The sequence below is a fragment of the Scyliorhinus torazame genome, chromosome 19 (assembly GCF_047496885.1).
Source record: "Scyliorhinus torazame isolate Kashiwa2021f chromosome 19, sScyTor2.1, whole genome shotgun sequence".
In the NCBI taxonomy this organism is placed as follows: Eukaryota; Metazoa; Chordata; class Chondrichthyes; order Carcharhiniformes; family Scyliorhinidae; genus Scyliorhinus; species Scyliorhinus torazame.
In genome coordinates this window covers 34,446,881-34,470,571 of record NC_092725.1, presented here as the reverse complement: position 1 = coordinate 34,470,571, position 23,691 = coordinate 34,446,881, and the positions used below count along the sequence as shown (strand labels likewise).

At 46.2% G+C, this 23,691-nt stretch overlaps 1 long non-coding RNA gene across 1 annotated transcript; it reads left to right on the top strand.

The window, feature by feature from the left end:
• Nucleotides 1-9,112: 9,112 nt before the first annotated feature.
• Nucleotides 9,113-17,478, top strand: LOC140396078 (uncharacterized). The gene is made up of 2 exons (XR_011936440.1): nt 9,113-9,211; nt 11,169-17,478. It is a non-coding gene; the product is annotated as an uncharacterized lncRNA (long non-coding RNA).
• Nucleotides 17,479-23,691: the final 6,213 nt, after the last annotated feature.

The window sequence follows — 23,691 nt, the reverse complement described above, 5'->3', positions numbered from 1 at the left end:
AAAAATAGGATCACAGATACAAATCCAACCATAACTGTCCTGACAACCACAACTACCATAGCCGGTTCACTAACCATGCACCCTGTGACTTCTGATGCATGTCCTCAGGTGAATAAAGTACTGAATGGGCTGGTGCTGAATGAAACAGGCAAGGCTGTGTTTGATAACTTGCATCACAAGTTGGTACCAGCACTGCTCAACACATCTGGGAATCGGCTGCAAAAATGGTGCCCATCTTAAATTCGGTTTCTGCACATTCGGCTGACCAAAATATTACTGTAGCTCGAGTTTGGAAGCATAATTCGAAGCAAACGGTTGTAACTATTAACGTGGCCGCTACGTAGGGAGCAGGAATGTCCACTATCAACACCCTCGGATTTGGATAATTAACTCAAAAAGATTTATAATGAGATTTGTTGTAACGTGTATCGAAGTGCAGTGAAAACTTTTATTCTGCTTACAGTCCAGGCAGATCATTCTATACATGGAAAAACATATGACTGGTACACGAAAACATGCCCTGAAGTAATTAAACGTGAGCGACAAAAATAATGCTGAAGGCGGTCTACATGCAAATGGTGCTGAGGAACAGATACTCAAAGACTGAGACGTCTACGCCACTTCCAAATATCATCGCACCAACTCATTTATTTGACAGTGTATTTGGCTTGTTGTATGTATTTGATCAATGGTTAGTGAGTTCTAGTCAACTGTCGTTTAATCTGTGAAGGTCATGCTCGGACTATTATTCACATTTCAGAGGGAATTACAAAGGATGACGAAAGACATCAGAATAGAATGCATGTGACATCTACAGCAACTGAATGCTGGAACAACTGTGGGAAATTATCGACCAGGCTAATGGAGGAAAGGACCCGGCCTGGATCACAAATGAACAATTACTAACATTCATAAAGAGAAGGATGTGACTTCCGGTTGCAACAATGACTAGGTAGGTCGCACGCTCGGCTGCTCCCGCCGGGAACGGACTTTTGGGCTCTTCAGAGGGGCCTCAATGGCAATTGTTCGACGGCTTCCAGTGTGGGAAGGTGACACCAAGATCCCCCCGACAGTATATGGATTGGACCAGGAGTGGAGCGCTTAAAAAAGTGATCCTGGTGCAGCGGAAAGTGCGAGGGAGGAAAAGCAAGATGGCGGCGTGTGGAGACCAAGCAGCATGGGCGCAGTGGTCGCAGGAGCAGCAGGAGTTTCTTAAACGCTGCTTTGGGGAGCTGACAACAGAAATGCTGGCACCAATGAGGGCGGCGATTGAGAATCTTGTGGAGACACAGAAGGCCCAAGGGGTGGCGATCTGGGAGGTGTGGCAAAAAGCCTCAGAGAACGAGGACGAGATCTTGGGCCTGGCGGTGAAGGTGGAGGAGCACGAGGCGCTGCACAAGAGGTGGGCGGAAAATTTTGAGGACCTGGAGAATAGGTCGAGGAGGAAGAATCTTCGGATTCTGGGTCTCCCTGAAGGAGTGGAGGGGCCTGATGCTGGGGAATACATGAGCACGATGCTCAATTCGCTGATGGGCGCGGGAGCTTTCCTGAGGCCCCTTGGGCTGGATGGGGCTCATCGGGTCCTGGCAAGGAGACCCAAAGCCAACGAGCCACCAAGGGCTGTGGTAGTGAGATTCCACCACTTTATGGACAGAGAGTGTGTCCTGAGATGGGCCAAAAAAGAGCGGAGCAGCAGGTGGGAGAACGCAGAGATCCGAATTTACCAGGACTGGAGTGCGGAGGTGGCTAAAAAGAGAGCTGGTTTTAACCGGGCTAAGGTGGTGCTCCATCGGAAGGGGTTGAGGTTCCGGATGCTGCAGCCAGCGCGAATGTGGGTCATGTTCCTCGATCGGCACCACTATTTTTAAACACCTGATGAGGCATGGAACTTTATCCAGACTGAAAAGTTTAACTCAAACTGAGGTTTTGTCGTGGGGGGATGTTTGCTGTGTTTACTGCGTTTGGGGAATGTTCTTTATGTTTTGGTGCTGGGTTGGGATGGGTGAATGGATTTGATGTGGGGGGCTGTGGGAGAGTGTGGGCGTCGGTGTTGGAGGGGCAGGGCCCCGCGGAGGAAGAGGGGGGTGGATGCCCGGGGATGGCGAGTTGGGGTAAGGCCACAAAAAGGAGCTGCGCCAGAGGGGGCGGGGCTGGCTCAGGAAACGCAGGCTTTTTTCCTGCGTTAGGGAAGGATGGGGCCGGGGCCGGGGGGGGGGGGGGCGGTGCTCGAGAGGAGCGCACACTGACTGCCAAGGGGTTGGGGGTGATTCTCACACTGGGGGGGTCGATGGAAGGGCGGGAGAGGCCGGGGGTAGCAGGAGTCAGCTGACTTACGGGAGTGTCATGGGGGGAGCAAAATGGCTAGATGAGGATCTCGCGGGGGGGGGGGGGGGGAGGTGGGGGGAGGGGGGGAACTAGGTTGCTGCTGCATTGGCCAAAGGTGAGTTGGAAGTAGGAGAGGTAGTCGGGGTGGGAGTCCGCCGCCTGGGGGACTGGAGGATGCGGGAGGTGTGGGCACGTGGCTGGCCTAGATAAGGTGATGGCTAGTCGGTGGGGGGCGGGGGGAGCGGGGGGTCGAGTAGCCCCCCAATCCGGCTCATACCTTGGAATGTGAGAGGCCTGCTGAACGGGACGGTCAAGAGGGACCGGGTGTTCGTGCACTTAAAGGGACTGAAGGCAGACATGGTAATGCTGCAGGAGACACATCTGAAGGTTGCAGATCATGTTAGGCTGAGAAAGTGATGGGTAGGGCAGGTCTTTCATTCAGGGCTGGATGCAAAGAACAGAGGGGTTGCAATACTGCTGGGGAAGCGGGTGTTGTTCGAGGCACTGAATATTGTAGTGGATAAAGGAGGTCTTTATGTGATGGTGGGTGGTAGGCTGCAGGGGGTGCGGGTGGTACTGGTTCACGAATTGGGATGATGCTGGATTTATGAAAGGCATGCTGGGTCGTATTCATGACATGGAGGTAGGAAGCTTGATAATCTGGGGGGGGGGGGGGGGGTGGGGGAGACTTCAACATTGTGCTGGACCCAGCACTGGACCATTCTAGGTGCAGGAGGGGTAAGAGGCCAGCTGCGGCCAAGGTGCTCAGGCAGTTTATGGACCAGATGGGGAGAGTGGATCCATGGAGGTTTGCCAGGACATGGGCCAGGGAATTTTCCTTCTTTTCCCACGTCCATAGAGGCTACTCCCGGATAGACCTTTTCATTTTGAGTCGGGCACTAATCCCGAAAGTGGAGGGAACGGAATATTCAGCCATCGCCATCTCGCACCTCGCCCCACATTGGGTGGACCTGGAGTTGGGGGAGGAGAGGGACCAGCGCCCACTGTGGCGCCTAGATGTGGGACTGTTGGCGGATGAGGGGGGTGCGGGCAGGTGCAGGGGTTTATTGAAAGATACTTGGAGGCCAACGACAATGGGGAGGTGCAGGTGGGGGTAGTCTGGGTGGCGTTGAAGGCAGTGGTCAGGGGAGAGCTAATCTCCATTAGGTCCCACAGGGAGAAGAGAGAGGGGAGGGAGAGGGAGAGATTGGTGGGGGAGATTTTAAGGTTGGACAGGAGGTATGCAGAGGCCCCCGAGGGAACACCGCAAACTCCAGATGGAATTCGACCTGTTGACCACGGGTAAAGCAGAGGCACAGTGAACGAAAGCACAGGGGGTGGCGTATGAGCATGGGGAGAAGGCGAGTCAGCTTCGTAAGAGGGAGGCAGCGTGGGAGATTGGTGGAGTCAAGGATAGAGGGGGGAATACGGTACGGGGTGCGGTGAGAATAAACGAGGTATTTAGTGACTTCTGTGGGAATCTGTACAGGTCTGAGCCCCCAGCGGGGGAGGAGGGGATGCAACGAATACTGGATCAGCTGAGGTGCCCGAGGGTGGAGGAGCAGGAGGTGGATGGTTTGGGGGCGTCGATTGGGCTGGAGGAGCTGGTTAAAGGATTGGGGAGCATGCAGGTGGGGAAGGCCCCGGGGCCGGATGGGTTCCCGGTTGAATTTTACAGGAAATATGTGGACCTGCTGAGCCTGTTGCTAGTGAGGACTTTTAATAAGGCGATGGAGGGGGGCGACCTTGCCCTCGACAATGTCAATGGCGCTGATTTATTTGATCTTGAAGCGGGACAAGGATCCATTGCAATGTGACTCGTATAGACCGATCTTGCTCCTCAATGTCGACGCTAAGTTGCTGGCAAAGGTGCTGGCTACGAGAATTGAGGACTGTGTCCCGAGTGTGATTCATGAGGACCAGACGGGATTTTTGAAGGCTAGGCAGCTAAATACAAATGTGCAGAGGCTCCTCAATGTGATTATGTTGCCCTCGGTGGAGGGGGAAGTGGAGGTAGTGGCAGCTATGGATGCGGAGCAGGCCTTTGATCGGGTCCAGTGGGAGTACCTTTGGGAAGTGTTGCCGAGGTTTGGGTTCGGGGAGGGGTTCATCAGTTGGGTTACGCTGCTATATAGAGCCCCGGTGGCGAGTGTGGCTATGAACCGGCGGAGGTCGGAGTACTTTCGGCTGTACCGGGGGACGAGGCAGGGGTGCCCCTTATCCCCCTTGTTGTTTGCAGTGGCAATTGAGCCGCTGGCCTTAGCACTGAGGGTGTCCAGGAATTGGAGTGGATTGGTCCTGGAGGGGGGAGAGGAACACCGGGTTTCATTGTATGCCGATAACCTGTTGTTGTATGTTGTGGATCCAGTGGAGGGGATGCCGGAGGTCATGCGGATCCTTAGGGAGTTTAGGGACTTTTCGGGGTATAAACTCAACGTAGGGAAGAGTGAGCTATTTGTGGTGCATTCAGGGGACCAGGGAATGGGGAAAGACGAGCTACTGCTGAAGAGGGTGGGAAGGAGCTTTCGGTACCTAGGGATCCAGGTAGCTAGGAGTTGGGGGCTCCTGCACAAGCTCAATTTGACACGGTTTGTGGAGCAGATGGAGGAGGATTTTAAAAGATAGGATATGCTGCCACTCTCTCTGGCGGGTAGCGTGCAGTCGGCCAAAATGACGGTCCTCCCGAGGTTTCTCTTTGTGTTCCAGTGCCTTCCCATTTTGATCCGCAAGGCCCTTTTCAAACGGGTAAGCAGGAGCATCATGGGATTTGAGTGGGCGAATAAGACCCCGAGGGTGAAGAAGAATGTTTCTGCAGCGTAGCAGGGACAGGGGGGCGGGGAGGGGGGGGGGGGGGCGGGCGGTGCTGGCGGTGCCGAATTTGTGTGGCTATTATTGGGCCGCCAATGTGGCGATGATCCATAAGTGGGAGAGGGGGTGGTGTGGATGAGGCTAGAGGTGGCGTCCTGTGTGGGCACGAGGCTGAGGGCTCTCGCCGAAAAGGTACGCCACGAGTCCGGAGGTGGCGGCGACGCTGAAGATCTGGGGGCAGTGGAGGCGGCACAGGGGCGAGGTGGGAGCCTCGGTTTGGTCCCCGATTCGGTAGAATCATCGGTTCGTCCCGTGAAGGATGGATGGGGGGTTTTGGAGCTGGCATCGGGCAGGGGTTAGAAGAAGGGTGGACCTGGTCATCAATGGGATGTTTGACAGCTTAGAAAAAGTTTGGGCTACCCCCGGGAAAAGCTTTCAGGTACATGCAGGTGAGGGCGTTTGTGAGGCGGCAGGTGAGGGAATTCCCGCTGCTCCCGGCACGTGGGATTCAGGACAGGGTGATTACGGATGTATGGGTTGGAGAAGGCAAGGTTTCGGCGATTTACCAGGAGCTGAAGGTAGAGGAGGAGGCCTCGGTGGAGGAGTTAAAGGGCAAGTGGTAGGAGGAGTTTGGGGAGGCTATAGATGAGGGTTTGTGGGTTTTGCCCTGAGTAGGGTTAATTCTTCCATCTCTTGCGCCAGGCTCAGCCTAATACAGTTCAAACTTACTCACAGAGCGCATATCACAGGGGTGCGGTTGAGTAGGCTCTTTGGGGTGGAGGACAGATGTGGGAGGTGCTCGGGGAGCCCGGCAAACCAAGTCCATATGTTCTGGTCGTGCCCGGCGCTGGATGGGTTTTGGAGGGGTTTTGCGAGGACTATGTCCAAGGTGGTGAACGCCCGGGTCAAGCCGAGCTGGGGATTGGCACTATTTGGGGTTTCGGACGAGCCGGGAGTGCAAGAGGTGAAAGAGGCCGATAATCTGGCCTTTGCGTCCCAGGTAGCCCGGCGGAGGATTTTGCTACTGTGGAAAGACGTGAAGCCCCCTCGTGTGGAAGCTTCGATCAATGACATGGCAGGGTTCATCAAGCTGGAGAGGATAAAGTTTGCCTTGCGAGGGTCTGTGCAAAGGTTCTTCAGGCGGTGGGAACCGTTCCTAGACTATCTCGTGGAGTGTTAGGAGGAGGTCAGAAGCAGCAGCCCAAGGGCGGGGGGCGGGCGGGGGGAGGGAGGAGGGGTTTCTTTTGGGCTGGTGTTTGGGTGAAGGTGATTTTTTTCTCCCCTATTTGTGCTTTTAAATGTTATATGGGGGTTATTGTATATGGGGGAAATCCAATGTGTTGTGTATTTGTTTCCTTTTTCTTGTTGGGTGGGGGGGGGGGGATTTGTTGAAAATGTGTTGAAAAATTTGAATAAATATATATTTTTTGAAAAATTAATAGAAAGATGTGTCCCCGTATTTCAACCTGTCCATTTTGGCAATTGACGAAGGTATGCTTCGGGAAATGTTGCGGAGGAACAACAGGTAAAGCCTTGGGAATCATATTGGGGAGACGAGTTTTTCTTGGGAGTGAAATAGGATTGAGAGTTTCGTAATTGGACAAAATAGGAATGGTTTGGATGGGAAATGAGAATGTTTTACCTTTTGCAGTGGAAAGGAAGGGAAGTTGTTCAGTAGAAACTGGATCAAATCTCAGCAGGTGGACGAAACTAATCACTCCCCAATCTATCTTGTTGAACAGGCCTTAGGTGGATTTAAAACAGATAGGGAACTAGATTTAACTTTGTATATCAGTTAATCCCCTTAAGTATGATATCAAAAGAATGGCTTGCAAAGGGAAGAGAGAATGTTGTATCACCACCTCGTTATGAAGGTACCAGCATGGCCTTCTGACATACCCGGTTGTCCATCGAAGTATCTGTATTGAACCCAAAATACCAGTCAAAATCGGCAACCTTGAGTTGGTTGCTTTCCATAAGAGAGGAACAGTTACCATTAATGCCACCGAAAGCATGAAGGAAAATTTGGGACAATATTTTGAGAAATACAAAATGAATATACGATTGTTAACCGATGATTTATAAAGGGTAAAATACAGTTGACGAGAGCTTACCAAACATTCAGCAAATTCATCCACCAGCCAGAGACTGAGCAAAACGGAGAGGCAATTAACGAAATGCGTTGGTGGGATGATATTTGGAACTGGAATACAAATGGACAGATTCTTCATCGGATGAGAATTATTTCTCACATTATATCACTGTAATGATTATCAGGATAATGTAGCAAATGTTTACTTTGATTCGGCTTAAACCTTGAAGAATTAAGATGGAAAAGAAAATGGAAATTAAATTGCATGCGCGGGAACAAGAGAGAATGATGGGCACTATTAATGACATGAAAGATCATGTCATCCCAAATGAATATGAATATGATAGCTGCACAAATAAATATGATGCATGTTATAGTTAACCCTGCCTAAGAAATTTAGATTTAGTCGCTCAGGGACTTCTCTCACAGTTTCCATATATAACGACAGCCATGGCCTTGTGTGTGTGAGGATAGGAGCACAACCGGGACTGGGGTGCTTGCCTGTGTTAGATGAGATGGCCATGTATATCTTGATGATCGAAATGTACTACTGCCTGGTGGTTTAAAAAGCGCGATGGAGATGCATAGCAAACAGCAATTGTCCCTCAAAGCATGATGGAAAGAATAACGAACCTTGCAAGAATCAGAACTATAAAAGCTGAAACTGCAGTTCAGTCTACTGTTGGGAAAAAAAACAGAAAGGAGACTGGATTGCCCACTGTGTATTGGCATGAGGGTCATTTGACGTTTGTGGCCTGATACTACTGTTAAAAAACAATGGAGCATATCTGTTGTGCTATCGGGACCTTTGGGCGGATGATCCCAACATCAGGGAGGTCTACGACCAGAGCAGCATCGTCAGTATTTTGAAGTACTAGCAGAACAGTATCATGGTGAGAAATCCAGAGTTTCTACATCGGCAGCCCAGGATGAAGCGTCGAGACTTTGAGTTCAGAACTTGGAGAGGACAAGTCCAGCGAAGTGAACCTAGACAGTTCATCACGCAAGGTTAATATCTCTGTCTATGTCGTGAATATTGTAACCTATCATAGACCAGTGTTAAGTAGAGTAGTACGTTAAACAAAGAAAACGATAAGAGATATTTGCATCCTTCCTTGTGCAACTACTATGTTTATGAATAAAGGTTACTTGTGTGCGACAGTAGTTTTTGAACCTTTGTCCGTTAAGTCAGTTGACACCTTTGAGAGATGGGATCAACATCGAGGTCCCACTGAAGAGATAACAGATAAACTGTTTTAGAAATGTTGATCAAGGGAAACTTTTTCCCTGGAAAGGTCTATATACAATAATGGCTATGGAGTGTCTCCCAGGCTGGGACACATGTGATCAGCACAAATACGGTGAAAGTAATTGGAGAAAGTGTAAACTGACTTCGATGGAAGATGTGGATAAGGCCACTTTATGCAGGGAATTGTCATGATGTTGAATGCACTGTCTGAAAGCATATTCAAGAAACTATAAAGTATGATTGACAGCACTGAAGTGCAGGGACATTTGTTTGTAAACGTCAAAAAATGATTATACCTAGTTCGCTCGTTCGCACAAATATTATGGAAATAATGGCTGGATGGCATTTTCTGCTTCTTAGTACTTATTGCAATTATATAAAATACGCTTTTCTATTTAGTTGAAACATTACTTAGACTGACCCCTCTGGCGAGTAATAAAACACTACGTTCTCATGAGACACATTTAATTATTGACTCCGGTTACAAAACATAACGTTTATTGGTCTGAAACTTTGAACAAGTTCTGGGTGGAGCCAGTCCACACAGTTGCAGTCTGATTAATAACTACATAATAGTCTCTGAGTTTATATAAAGAGCTTAAGCAGCCCATCAACCTCACTGAGTCTCTGAGGGGCTTTGTGGAAGATGAGAAAAGCACCGTTCCTGCTCCTTGGAGTCATTGTGTTGGCACATCGAATTACATCCAGAAAGCGCCAGTTCAGTTTTGATTCTGTGGGTGAGTAGATCGGTCGGTTTCCTATCTACTGAAATAATTATAGGAAGCGGAAAAACCTGTCAGGAATATGTCAACATAAAAAGTAATAATTTCTGACCGAAATCCCGACTCCAGCAACGCATCTTGATTCTATAATTTTGAAGTATTTTTCTTCTTAAAAGCCTCTCAATCTGATTTTGCATATATTGAAAAATATCGAATCTTGACAGGATCTGCATGTATCCAAAGTATATCCACAGTATATTTGGTGTACTCCAGAGATTCTCCCTTGGCTGTATCCCATTTCTCAACTGCAATAAATGTAAACAACATCCGCCGCCCTCCACTCATCAATCATCTTTGTCACCTCCTCAATACGGGCAGCACGGTAGCACAGTGGTTAGCAAAATTGCTTCACAGCTCCAAGGTCCCAGTTTAAATTCCCAGCTTGGGTCACTATCTGTGCGGAGTCTGCATGATCTTCCCGTGTCTGCGTGGGTTTCCTCCGGGTGCTCTGGTTTCCTTTTCCAGTCTAGAGATGTGCAGGTTAGGTGGATTGGCCATGAGAAATTGTCCTTAGGTGGGGTTACTGGGTTACAGGCACAGGGTGGAGGCGTTGGCTTCGGTTTTCATCCCAAGTTTTGGTGCAAACTCGATGGGCCGAATGGCCTTCTGCAGTGTAAATTCTATGATCTATGAATAATGCCTCGGTAAAATCAACCATAAACATAACACGAGTTTCCACACGATTTGTGGAATCCTTAATGCTACTGTCAATGTCGAGACTGAGGATTCGATATTCAGCTCATCATGATTTGCTTCAAATATAATATACTTACATCATTTGCAATACATAATTTTTCAATCTCCACACCAAACGTCATTCCCTAGCGAGCAAGGTCTGTCATGTTGGCAAAGACTAGCTGTGCTGGATCAACACCCGCTTTTGCGCTTGTGATTCATTCACAGGTCTGCATAATTGTAAAATTCCCCTCAATCTACTTTATTGGGATCAGCCGAATCACGTCTTAGAACGTCTGCTGTTGAAATTCCCATCCACACATTTGTGTAAATGTTATCGAAATGTAGCCAAGACAGGTGTACCACATTCTGCCACTCATAAACTGAGACATTTCCAAAAGTAGAAACTCTGCCTCCCCGTGTCCCTACATAAACCAACCTCCTTCAAAGACTGTGCCCATTGTAACATGCCACTTTCTGCTAACCTGGCAGTTTGATTTAAAGCTACCAGCCCTGTTTTAAAATCCCTCACAGGGATTCTGCTTCCTCGTTCTGATTTCTCCGGCTGGTACACGACTGTCCTCCGCAGCCCCTCCAGTTCTGGCCTCTTGAACATCCGTTGCTCCAACACTGGCGCTGCCTGGCATATGAATCCTGGAATTCCCTCAAAATGCCCGAACCAACCCCTCCTCCCCTCATCGCTTTTTTGCATTAAGCTATTGCCTCAACCCGAGAATGGTAACCAAATATTTTTGTTACCTGTGCCAGTCGCTCTTATGTGGACAGATGATTGATTCAGTTTGACACCGCTCCTGGAAAGAGCCTTGAGCGCAATAGCTGATTAAAGGTGCACTCAGGTTTTTTTTGTCAAAGATAAGAAATGATTTGCGCGGCAGGTGAAGGGATGATGTTCTCACCTGTGATGGAAAGAACATATCTCCGAGGCAGCAGTGTAAGAGTCAGTAATAAACGACACATGTAAGACATCAGAAATCTATTGCCTTTTAGGTCAGTGAGAATTTGTAACTCCCTACGAGATGGAATGGTTCAGGTGATCAGTTTAGATAGACTTAAGATCAAAGTGGATGGACATGGTGGGAGAAATGTAATATATGTAATTCCACGTTCACCACATGCGACTAACACCGACAGACACGGCTTGCGAAAGTCCTGATGTTTCCCTCTGCACACCCATTCAGTAATGCAGATATATAAATTCTTCCTCTCTGAATTTCAGAAAACATCTTCGCATGCAAGGCCAATGGTGGGAAATGTCAAGTGAAGCAATGCGGACCAAATCATCCTGAGGTCTCCAGTTTGTGCCTCTGGGGCCATACCTGCTGCAGGTATAAGTGATCCAAACGGCAAGGGCTGTCGTCCGGATAACGTGGCTGGGTCAGTAATCCAGCGATTCAGACACATTCTCTGGAGACATTCGTTCGTGTCGAACCAGGCAGGATGATGAAATATGACTTGTTCAAAATCTGGATTTAAAATTCTAATGATGAATACGTAACCGGCGTCGTAAAAACCCATCTACATGACGAACATCCTTTAGGGAAAGCAGTCTGCTATCCTTAGTTGATCTGGCCAACATGTGACTAGACACCAACAGCGAAGCCCTCATGCCAGGTATACAGGAGAGAACATTAAATCATTTTATTGCGGCGGGCGGATGATGCCAGTGCTGCCTTAGATTGAATAAATTGGCTGCATTGGTCACCGTTTTTTCCCGTGACTCATTTCGGATTCGGATCTGTTTCTCGAAATATTGAAAAAGGTGTTATGTGGGAGTCCCTTTTAGAAAAGTGTGTTTTATCAAATGGCTGCAGTGATGTAATTGTGTGGGTGCAGCTGGAATGTGATTCTGCTTTTTACTTTCGGTTTGAGCTGAAAGCTCTTTTTGGCATTGTGTTTTAGTTTCGGTTTCAGTTGGAGCCAAGCAGATGTGCATTTAAGCCAAGCAGATGTGTATTGCTCTCTCTCTCTGCAATCTAAGGACTGTCTCCAGATCACTTTATGATTTCAAAGTTATCCCTGTTTCTGGAGAGAATTCAAACCTACTGTCATTGTTAAAACGTGTTTTGGCTCATGGATATTACATAGATATTAGATAGAATTAACAGTGCAGAAGGAGGCCATTCGCCCCATCGAGTCTGCACCGGCTTTTGGAAAGAGCACCCTACCCAAGTCCACACCTCCACCCTAACCCAATTACCCAGTAACCCCACCCAACACTAAGGGCAATTTTGGACACTAAGGGTAATTTATCATGGCCAATCCACCTAACCGCACATCTTTGGACTGTGGGAGGAAACCGGAGCACCCGGAGGAAACCTACGCACAGACGTGGAGAACGTGCAGACTCCGCACAGACAATGACCCAAGCCGGGAATCGAACCTGGGACTCTGCAGCTGTGAAGCAATTGTGCTAACCACCATGCTACCGTGCTGCCCTGTTGTGAGGAAAGTAACTAGAGTGCTGTATCTTTCTTGGGAGTTATCAGTGTTGGTAGTTTGCAAGATGATTACTGTTTATAAAATGTTAACCGGATTCATAGAAAAAACATTGTTTTGTTGAAGAAAACACTTTTGATCTCTGTTGCATCACACCTGTAAAGTGTTCCCTTGCACTTCCCATAACCAAACTCTATTCAAAGTTGTGGGTCAGGTGAACTCCAGGACATGCTTTGGTGTTCTCTAAACCGTGGCCCATAATAGGGATTTGAAGCTTCAGGAAAACAGGGCCACATTTACATTTTGCAGCTCCAAGATCGCTTAAGGCATGGTGGTCAATAGTGAATCAGCTGAATTGTGAAAATGAGTTGATGGCAAGAATTTGAAGAGAGAAATAACTGGAAGGTTTTTGGACTGGAGGTGATGACAAGGACAGCGATGAGGCGAGGTTATTGAGTTCATTGAGAACATGGTATACACTTAACGCAAGATAACATCGAGAAGCAACATGCAGGAGGATAATTTTAGATTCTTGCATCACTGGGTCGTTTTTGGGGAATCTGAACCGACTATGACCAAGATTCGTGCGGGGAGTGCTGTTGGAGGTTTCGGATTTAAATAATTTGGCAGGGGAATGGCTAACATATTGACCGTACAGTAGAGGGTGATGCACAGTCAGTTATACAAAAAATAAAATCAGTCTGGAAGGATGGGCAAAGAAAGCCATGGAAACACACGATTGAAAAAAGCAAGGCTCGGTGGCAGTTATCTGAATGCAAGACGTCTTGCGGCAAGGCAGTAGAACTGATAGTTGTGATTAACACATTACTGAATGAAATTATTGCTATCACAGATGCATGGTTGAGTGAACGGCAGTATTGATAGCTCATTATTCCGTGTATACCATTTTCAGGCAACGCGGAGGGGGGCGGCGGATCGAGGGAGTGGTGGCTTGGAGGAGATAGGGGTGTAAACGAGGAGTGGTGTCGCAATTATGATTCAGTGTGAATTGCTGCAGTGGCGATGGACGGTACCCCAGCATGCTCCTCAACTGAAGACATGTGGGTGAACCATAAAAACAAAAAAAGGGAATAATTGCGTTGGTGGAATGGTGCACTTGGTCCCCACACAGAGTCAAATCTCAGCGAAGTATAACATTAATGGGACCATAATTGTAGAGGCTTTCTGCTTTCCAACATATATTGCGATAGTCGAAATGTGAAAGGCTGAGAAGAAGCGGAATTCACAAAGTGTATCCAGGAGAGCTTTTTTCAGCCAGCACGCTAAGAGTCCTGCAAAAGTGCAGGCAGAACTTAACATAATTTTAGGAATGAAACCATAGAGATGGTAGATGTGCAATTTGCTGCTCTTTTCAGGAATCCTAGTGTTTTTTTAACGAGCATCAGGAACTCGCAGACATCGATACATGTGATAAACGTAGATATAGGGGACAGATGACTAAAGCCAGCCCTTCAGAGACAACGGGCCAAGAAACATTCAGTTGGAATCTGGAGAGGTGAATCGTCCATTCTGATGATTGTACCCTGTTCAGAAATATTTTTAAATCCTCAGTTACTGAAGCAGTGTTTGCTCATTTGCAAAACGTCCTGAAAACTTTCCTTCAGTTGAACTTTTGGTATTCAAATTTGTATTAGACAAGTGTTAGGTAATGATCATCTCTAGCAAGAAATATTCTTCATCTTCCTTTTGAATTAATTGAAAAGATCATCGCTGAAAACCGACGAGGCCACATCCAGGGTTTCTCATTGACTTGCAAGATAACTGCATGAGACATATGAATTATTTTCCCACAGGAACATTTAGAAGCCTCTGAGGCGAGGAACACAATTACTGACTCAGCAACCTCTGGGAACAAGCAGAACGATTGATTGAAACCCCATCCAATTCCTTCAAACTCCCTCCTTATACCAATAAACAATGTCATCAGCATGTGCCACCTACAAGATGTACCTTTATGCCTCTTCCAAAAACGTAACCTCTAGCATTTCGAAGGAGAAGGAATACAAATGTTCCTACATTCTCTGGAAGCACATCTGTGTTAGGCCGGTAAGCGATGTTCCTTCAATGTCGGAATCCCGTAGGTCCAGGCCGAAGAGCATAGTGGGTGAACCCAGAACACAACAGACTGCGGCAATTGAAAGAGGCAGATTACAAGGACTTTCTTCAGGGCCACTGCAAAAGATATCGCCACTGCCTTTGATAGCAACACCGGCATGTAGTAAAGGATACAGCTCCAGCTGGAACCTTATTCATAAACTGCACTCTCCACAGACAAACGTGCAGAGGTGCTGATGCCGGGTGTGCTCCCGTTCATTAAAAACTGCGCATGACGCTCACTGCTGCTCATTCCAGTGCTGAGGGGAGTCTATGCAGCACCCAATAGCATTCAAAGCCACCTGATTATGACGCGAGCATCTGGAAATTAATTAGGGATTCTTCTATAATATTCTACAGTGAGGATGATGAAATAATTGTTAAATAAATCAACGGTGAAGGCACTTAAGTTTAAAGATCAGTTTGTAGTTCAACAGGCATTGCACTAACAAGATATTACCAAGGGGCTGGCCTCCCATCCCAGTGCAGTCGACTGCGTTTCGCTGCAGGATCTAATTATACACCCATTCCACAATCAGCGTGATCTCAGACTTTTCAGTTGTATCAGGTTTTATCCAGAAAAAGAAGGTAATCCAAGCAATACAAATATATGCAGTCTAGATTTGCCAGTTCTTTTTTTCTGTTCATGGATTTCTGCGCAATAAAACCCAGTTTTTATAACACATTGATTATATAATTGCTAGAGCAGAGTGAGACAGAGCGAGAGAAAAAGAAAGCACACCTATGTGGTCATAACATGTAATTAAAATTCACTGGAAGAATTCTACTGCCGTCACCATTGTTTCACTAAAGTAACTAATAACCTCACATGGCACTTCCGCCCATTCTCCATCTCCTCTCTGAATTGGCTTTGTATCACAGAATAAATAAATGTGTTTGTGCACGAACTCAGTGAAACAGCATGATATTATTGTCTGGCACTATAATTGGGTATATTCGCAACCATGATGAAGGGATCAAATAAAATACAGAAGGGGATGTTTTATTTTGCTACAGATGGGCAGGCGCACAGTTATTGTAACCCCTCCTACCAGTTTCTTCGTGCAGTTTCTGGTCCTCAGCTCTTGGGAGCAAATGAGAATAAAGTGAGCAACGGTTCTGCAGTCGGAAATGTCCGTGGCTGCATACAAAAGGGCATAGTGAAAGGAAACACAGAGGTCCCGAACAAAACATTTGCCAGGAAATAAAAATCAACAACAGTATAAAGTAACATTCATGATAACGACCAACAGATCCGGCGATGCATGGGCTTATAGGTGGCATGTAATCAGCTTGAATCTCAACATTTCTCTGACAGAAAATCGTTGCGCGAACGGCAATTAGATTTTGGCAAACAAACGGCTGTGCAGGCGGCGACTGTCACAGAAGGAAAACAAAACGTTGTTCTCTCTCCACATATACTTCTTCAGCCATTGAGCCTTCAAACATATCTCTTCGTGCAGGCTCTATCCGAGAATCGGGCGTTTGACTGACACGTACGGATTTAGGTTGATCAAAATTAGACTTTGCTGACCGACTGGTTAAAAATGTATCCAGAAATTCAATGGTGTTTCGCTGCGCGACCACCTAACATATTCTCAACAATGCTTCATCTTTAAGAAAATATTTCAAATTGCCTATTTTATTTTAAATCAAATCCCTCTCCTAAATTCGAGTTCGATGTCAGTGAAAGCAGAAATCTGTATGATTTGTTGGGAAGTTCAAACAGCAAAGCACAATCCGATCACCTGCAAACTGTCAGCACAGACCGCGGGCGGAGGTTGTGAGAAAACGTAATAGTTTTGTATTGGTAGTATATGCCTCAATAAGGAATGAATGGAAAATATCCGGAGGAACTGATTATTTTGGAACGAATGTTGTAAGAACAATGTTAACGGACTTAGGATGCTAAAAATCTAAAGTAACTAGAAAATACTGGAGATAGGCAACATATATACCGGAATCTGTGCAGAAAACAAACCATTTAATGTCAAGGCTCATGATTGTAAGCAACTTGAAACAATCACTATTTATCACAGGCTGTGTGAGGTTCCAGGACGTTCAGATTGTTTTCAACGTATTTTGAATTATTAATTGCCTAAAATCGTCATTACGTTCCTTTGTGACTTATGACAATGTCCGTGTAGAATTAGTAATGGCTTATAATCTCTGAGAAACCGAACATCAGAAATGTTCACGGATTTACTTCTCGAAAACAAGCAACACACTCATGGATGGTTCAGTCCTATTGGAGATCAAATTGCAGACTCGGAGGCTTCGAATACGACAGGTGGCGTATTGGTAATCTCACACGACTGGTGATTTAAGGGCAAAATAAAATAATCGGATAACATAGATTCAAATTCATAAGGTGAACTTCAATTAATTAAATAAATATATATGGAATTCAATTCCAGTTATTGGGACAAATATAATATTAGTGATTATAGCAACACATACTAATTCGCAGTGAGGAGAAGGAAAACGGTCATCTTTCCCTCGAGTGGCCTCCATATGAATTCTATCCCAGAGCAATGCGGTTATCTCTTAAATATACAGTTGTGCAGATTTATTGAATGGAAACAAATGTTGGACTTCACATCCATTTCCATATTGAATAAAATAATTTGAAAAAGTGATTAATAACTAATTTTGGAATTCGGAGTGAACTTTTAGATTAACCAATGATATCTGCAATGAGTTGCGTGGAACCAAGAAGTGTTTGATACTATGTGACTGCAAACAGACAGTGGAAGGTCAGTCAAAAGAGCAGATGCGCAGCAAGGAACGGAGTGAAGCGTGAGAGGGTCAATTCTTGAAGAGGAAATATGGGCGAATCTTGTGCTACCGTCCAGGCCACTAATCTTGACAATAAGCCCTCAACATTGCCTTTAACGTCTGATGCCAGCGTTTTAACGCACCCTGCGATTCTGGATGGTACACGGTTGATTAAAAATGATTTACTCCTAAACTAACCATGTTTCATGTCAAGTGTTAGAAGTTAGAAGGTGAAAAATGAAACCATCTTTGAAGTTGATGGTTTCTTTCATTTCTGGGGGCGGTGTTCCATTAAGAAAGGTTCAGTCTCTGATCAACTTCGTATTTTCTTCATTTTATTTCAGCATCTCAAGTCTTACCGATACCCATACATAAGAACATAAGAACTAGGAGCAGGAGTAGGTCATCTGGCCCCTCGAGCCTGCTCCGCCATTCAATGAGATCATGGCTGATCTTTTGTGGACTCAGCTCCATTTTCCGGCCCGAACACCATAACCCTTAATCCCTTTATTCTTCAAAAAACTATCTATCTTTATCTTTAAAATATTTATTGAAGGAGCCTCAACTGCTTCACTGGGCAAGGAAATCCATAGATCAACAACCTTTTGGGTGAATAAGTTCCTCAACTCAGTCCCAAATCAACTTCCCCTTATTTTGAGGCTATGCCCCCTAGTTCTGCTTTCACCGGCCAGTGGAAACAACCTGCCGGTATCTATCCTATCTATTCCCTTTATAATTTTATATGTTTCGACAAGATCCTCCCTCATCCTTCTAAATTCCAATGAGTACAGTCCCAGTGTACTCAACCTCTTCTCGTTATCCAACACCTTCAGCTTTGGGATTAACTTAGTGAATCTCCTCTGCACACCCTCCAGTGCCAGTACGTCCTTTCTCAGGTAAGGTGACCAAAACTGAACACAATACTCCAGGTGTGGCCTCACTAACACCTTGTACAATTGCAGCATAACCTCCCTAGTCTTAAACTTGTTCCGTCTAGCAATGAAGGAAAAAATTCCATTCGCCTTCTTAATCACTTGTTGCACCTGTAAAACAGCTTTTTGCGACTCATGCACTAGCCCACCCAGCTCTCTCTGCGCAGCAGCATGTTTTAATATTTTATCATTTAAATAATAATCCATTTTGCTGTTATTATACATGAAACATACATATGTTTTAAAACCTCAAAACAGACAAATATTAATAATAATAAAGTCCATTTAAGTCAGTCTTCAATCATCGAACCTGCTTCTTTTTATCACAGTCGTGACAAAGCATCGGCTATCACGTTTTCTCGCCCTGCCACATGCATATGTTTCAAATTAAATGGCTGCAAGAATAGACTCCATCGAAACAGTCTGGAATTTCAATTCTGGAACTTCTCCAAAAACGTCAGTGGAATATGATCAGTATATATATTTGTTTCAGACGAATTGTTCCCGTACCAGCCTCCTCGAACAGGCGCCGGAATTCGACTAGGGGCTTTTCACAGTAACTTCATTTGAAGCCTACTTGTGACAATAAGCGATTTTCATTTCATTTTCAAAATACATGTTAAAATGGTGCAAAGCCAGCATCAAGCTCAAAGTCTCCTGTTCAATTGCTGAATACTTCCTCTCGACATAATTTTTTTTTTGTGTAAAAAATATCCAACAGGCCGCTCTATTCGGTCATCATCTTCTTGCAGTAGCACAGCACCTACGGCCACATCACTCGCATCGACAACCACCTAAAATGGATTTGAGTAATTTGAGTTAGCCAACACAGGAGCGGTGGTTAACACGGCCTTCAGGCCGTCAAATACCTCCGCCGTCCACTGAAAGTTGCTACGCTTCTTCAGCGAGTCCACGGTGGAGCAACTACACTGTTAAACTCCAGCAGAAATTCACGGTAAAAATCACTCATGCTAAGAATTCTCCTTAATTCCCTTCATGTGGAGGGTATTGGGAACTTCCCAATAACTTTTGTTTTCAAACCCCATGGGGCCATTTGTCTATGTCCAATTGTACGGCCAAGAAACGTGACTTGGGCTTTTCAAAATCACTTATCGCTGGGTTTACCACCAAATCAGATTCCTGAAGTCAGTCGAATAACTCCATTAGACGTTTCAAGTGTTCTTTCCAAGTTTGACTAAAAATCACCAGATCGTCTATGTACACAGTACAATCAGGTAATCCTGAAATGACTTTGTTAATTGACCATTGAAATGTGCTGGAGCGTTCTTCATGCCAATTGGTATGTACCACTTGGAATCACACAAGCTGAATTCTCCTTCAACCTTTCGGATCAAGCTAGCTGCCAGTAACTTTTGAATAAGTCCTGTTTGGAGATAAAAGCTGATTGTCCCACCTTCTCGATGCAGTCCTCCAACGGTGGGATAGGATAAGAGTCTGTTCTTGTAAAATCATTAACGTTCCTGCAGTCCACACACAATCTTTGGATACGGTCCGGTTTCGGTACCATTACTGTGGGTGAGCTCCAATCGCTGCAACCCACTCAATAATGCCGTTTTCAAGCATACTTTCAATTTCTTTTCGAACCTGTTTCAATTTCAGAGGGGTAAGTCTGGCACCACTCCCACTTGCGATCCAGCTATTTCATTACCCAAGATAAACTGTACTCCTAGACAAGATAGCACTGAGTGCTGAATTTGGTGCTTTTTGAGTGCGATAGTGAGAGTTTGGTGACCAAGGGAGTATAAGGCTTAATTTTTATCGCAAGTTTAGTCTTTCTTTTATTTAGTTAATTAACTTAAAAGTTGCTGTTTGGTTGAGAAGAAGGTGAATTTTCAATCAGCTTTAAAGAGGCTTCTACTTGTAGGCACTTGCAGCTGGAGCTTGTTAATTAGTTAATTGGATTAGGCCAGTTTTTCAGAGGCTAGATTCACAGTATAAAAGTGATCCCCTACAGTGCAGACTTTGTTTGCACTGAGTGCTGAATTTGGTGCTTTTTGAGTGCGATAGTGAGAGTTTGGTGACATAGGGAGTTAGGTGAGGAGGGAGTAAGGTGCTCCTTTCATTTTGTTTCCGACATTTCCGCAAAGAGTGTGAAGAGAGACAAGAGTTTACAGGAAGTGTAGCTGACTGGGAGCAGAGTCGGAGGGCGGAGATCTAGTTAGTCCACACGGCAGCTATATTCTGTAAGGTAAGAGGGGATGGAGGCTAGGCCAGTTACATGCTCCTCCTGTTGGATGTGGGTAGTGAGGGATACCGCCGGTGTCCCCACTGAATATACCTGCGGGAAGTGCACCCAACTACAGCTCCTCAAAGACCGTGTTAGGGAACTGGAGCTGAAGCTGGATGAACTTCGGATCATCCGGTAGGCAGAGGGGGTGATTGAGGAGAGTTACAGGGAGGTAACCACACCCAAGGTACAGGACAAGAATAGCTGGGTTACAGTCAGGCTGGAAAAAACAAACAGGCACACAGTGCAGGGATCCCTCGTGGCCGTTCCCCTTCAAAACAAGTATACCGTTTTGGATGCTGCTGGGGGGGATGACCTACCGGGGGAAGGCCCTAGCGGCCAGGTCTCTTGCACTGAGTCTGGCTCTGGGGCTCAGAAGGGAAGGGGGGAGAATAGAAAAGCAATAGTTGTAGGAGAATCAATGGTTAGGGGAATAGATAGGAGATTCTGTGGTCGCGGGCGAGACTCCCGGAAGGTATCTTGCCTCCCGGGTGCCAGGGCCAGGGATGTCTCGGATCGTGTCTTCAGGATCCTTAAGGGGGAGGGGGAGCAGCCAGAAGTCGTGGTGCACATTGGTACCAACGACAAAGGTAGGAAAAGGGGCGTGGAGGTAATAAACAAGTTTAGGGAGTTAGGCTGGAAGTTGAAAGCCAGGACAGACAGAGTTGTCATCTCTGGTTTGTTGCCGGTGCCACGTGATAGAGGCTAGGAATAGGGAGAGAGTGCAGTTGAACACGTGGCTGCAGGAATGGTGTAGGAGGGAGGGCTTCAGGTATTTGGATAATTGGAGCGCATTCTGGGGAAGGTGGGACCTGTACAAGCAGGACGGGTGTAATCTGAACCAGAGGGGCAGCCAATATCCTGCGAGGGAGGTTTTCTAGTACTCTTCGGAAGGGTTTAAACTAATTTGGCAGGGGAATGGGAACCGGATTTGTAGTCCAGCAACTAAGGTAGCCGATATTCAGGACGCCAAAGCATGTAATGAAGGGAACGCTGACAAAGGAGAGTACTTGCAGGCACGGAGATGGGTTGAAGTGTGTATACTTCAACGCAAGAAGCATCAGGAATAAGGTGGGTGAACTTAAGGCATGGATCGGTACTTGGGACTACGATGTGGTGGCCATCACGGAAACTTGGATAGAAGAGGGGCAGAAATGGTTGTTGAAGGTCCCTGGTTATAGATGTTTCAATAAGATTAGGGAGGGTGGTAAAAGAGGTGTGGGGGGGGGGGGGGTGGCATTATTAATTAGAGATAGTATAACAGCTGCAGAAAGGCAGTTCGAGGAGTATCACCCTATTGAGGTAGTATGGGTTGAAGTCAGAAATACGTAATGAGCAGTCACCTTGTTAGGAGTTTTCTATAGGCCCCCCAATAGTAACAGAGATGTGGAGGAACAGATTGGGAAACAGATTTTGGAAAGGTGCAGAAGTCATAGGGTAGTAGTCATGGGCGAATTTAACTTCCCAAATATTGAGTGGAAACTCTTTAGATCAAATAGTTTGAATGGGGTGGTGTTTGTGCAGTGTGTCCAGGAAGCTTTTCTAACACAGTATGTAGATTGTCCGACCAGAGGAGGGGCAATATTGGATTTAGTACTGGGTAATGAACCAGGGCAAGTGATAGATTTGTTAGTGGGGGAGCATTTTGGAGATAGTGACCACGATTCTGTGATTTTCACTTTAGTATTGGAGAGGGATAGGTACGTGCAACAGGGCAAGGTTTACAATTGGGGGAAGGGTAAATACGATGTTGTCAGACAAGAATTGAAGTGCATAAGTTGGGAACATAGGCTGGCAGGGAAGGACACAAGTGAAATGTGGAACTTGTTCAAGGAACAGGTGCTACGTGTCCTTGATATGTATGTCCCTGTCAGGCAGGGAAGAGATGGTCGAGTGAGGGAACCATGGTTGACAAGAGAGGTTGAATGTCTTGTTAAGAGGAAAAAGGTGACTTATGTAAGGCTGAGGAAACAAGGTTCAGACAGGGCATTGGAGGGATACAAGATAGCCAGGAGGGAACTGAAGAAAGGGATTTGGAGAGCTAAGATAGGGCATGAACAATCTTTGGCGGGTAGGATCAAGGAAAACCCCAAGGCCTTTTACACATATGTGAGAAATATGAGAATGACTAGAGCGAGGGTAGGTCCGATCAAGGACAGTAGCGGGAGATTGTGTAAATGAGAGGGGTGATAATGTTGGACAGAACAGTGTGAAACAGATTGGTAAGCTCGAGGAAATACTTGTTAGGAAGGAAGATGTGTTGGGCATTTTGAAAAACTTGAGGATAGACAAGTCCCCCGGGCCTGACGGGATATATCCAAGGATTCTATGGGAAGCAAGAGATGAAATTGCAGAGCCGTTGGCAATGATCTTTTCGTCCTCACTGTCAACAGGGATGGTACCAGGGGATTGGAGAGTGGCGAATGTCGTGCCCCTGTTCAAAAAAGGGACTAGGGATAACCCTGGGAATTACAGGCCAGTTAGTCTTACTTCGGTGGTAGGCAAAGTAATGGAAAGGGTACTGAAGGATAGGATCTCTGAGCATCTGGAAAGACACTGCTTGATTAGGGATAGTCAGCACGGATTTGTGAGGGGTAGGTCTTGCCTTACAAGTCTTATTGAATTCTTGGAGGAGGTGACCAAGCATGTGGATGAAGGTAAAGCAGTGGATGTAGTATACATGGATTTTAGTAAGGCATTTGATAAGGTTCCCCATGGTAGGCTTATGCAAAAAGTAAGGAGGCATGGGATAGTGGGAAATTTGGCCAGTTGGATAACGAACTGGCTAACCGATAGAAGTCAGAGAGTGGTGGTGGATGGCAAATATTCAGCCTGGATCCCAGTTACCAGTGGCGTACCGCAGGGATCATTTCTGGGTCCTCTGCTGTTTGTGATTTTCATTAATGACTTGGATGAGGGAGTTGAAGGGTGGGTCAGTAAATATGTAGACGATACGAAGATTGGTGGAGTTGTGGATAGTGAGGAGGGCTGTTGTCGGCTGCAAAGATCCTTCAGGTTCTGATCTAGTCTCAGCCAGCAGATTCAAACTCATTTTGGAAATCAACTATATCTTTAACGTTAGACAAAACTTATGTGCTTTTTACTGGAACAGCTCTTTAAAATGAAAACATAGAAAGACAGAGAAAAACACTTCTTTCTCCTGCGTCCACAGCATTCAAACTGACACTGAACCCCCCCCCCCCCCCCCCCCCCCCCCCCTCACACCTCAC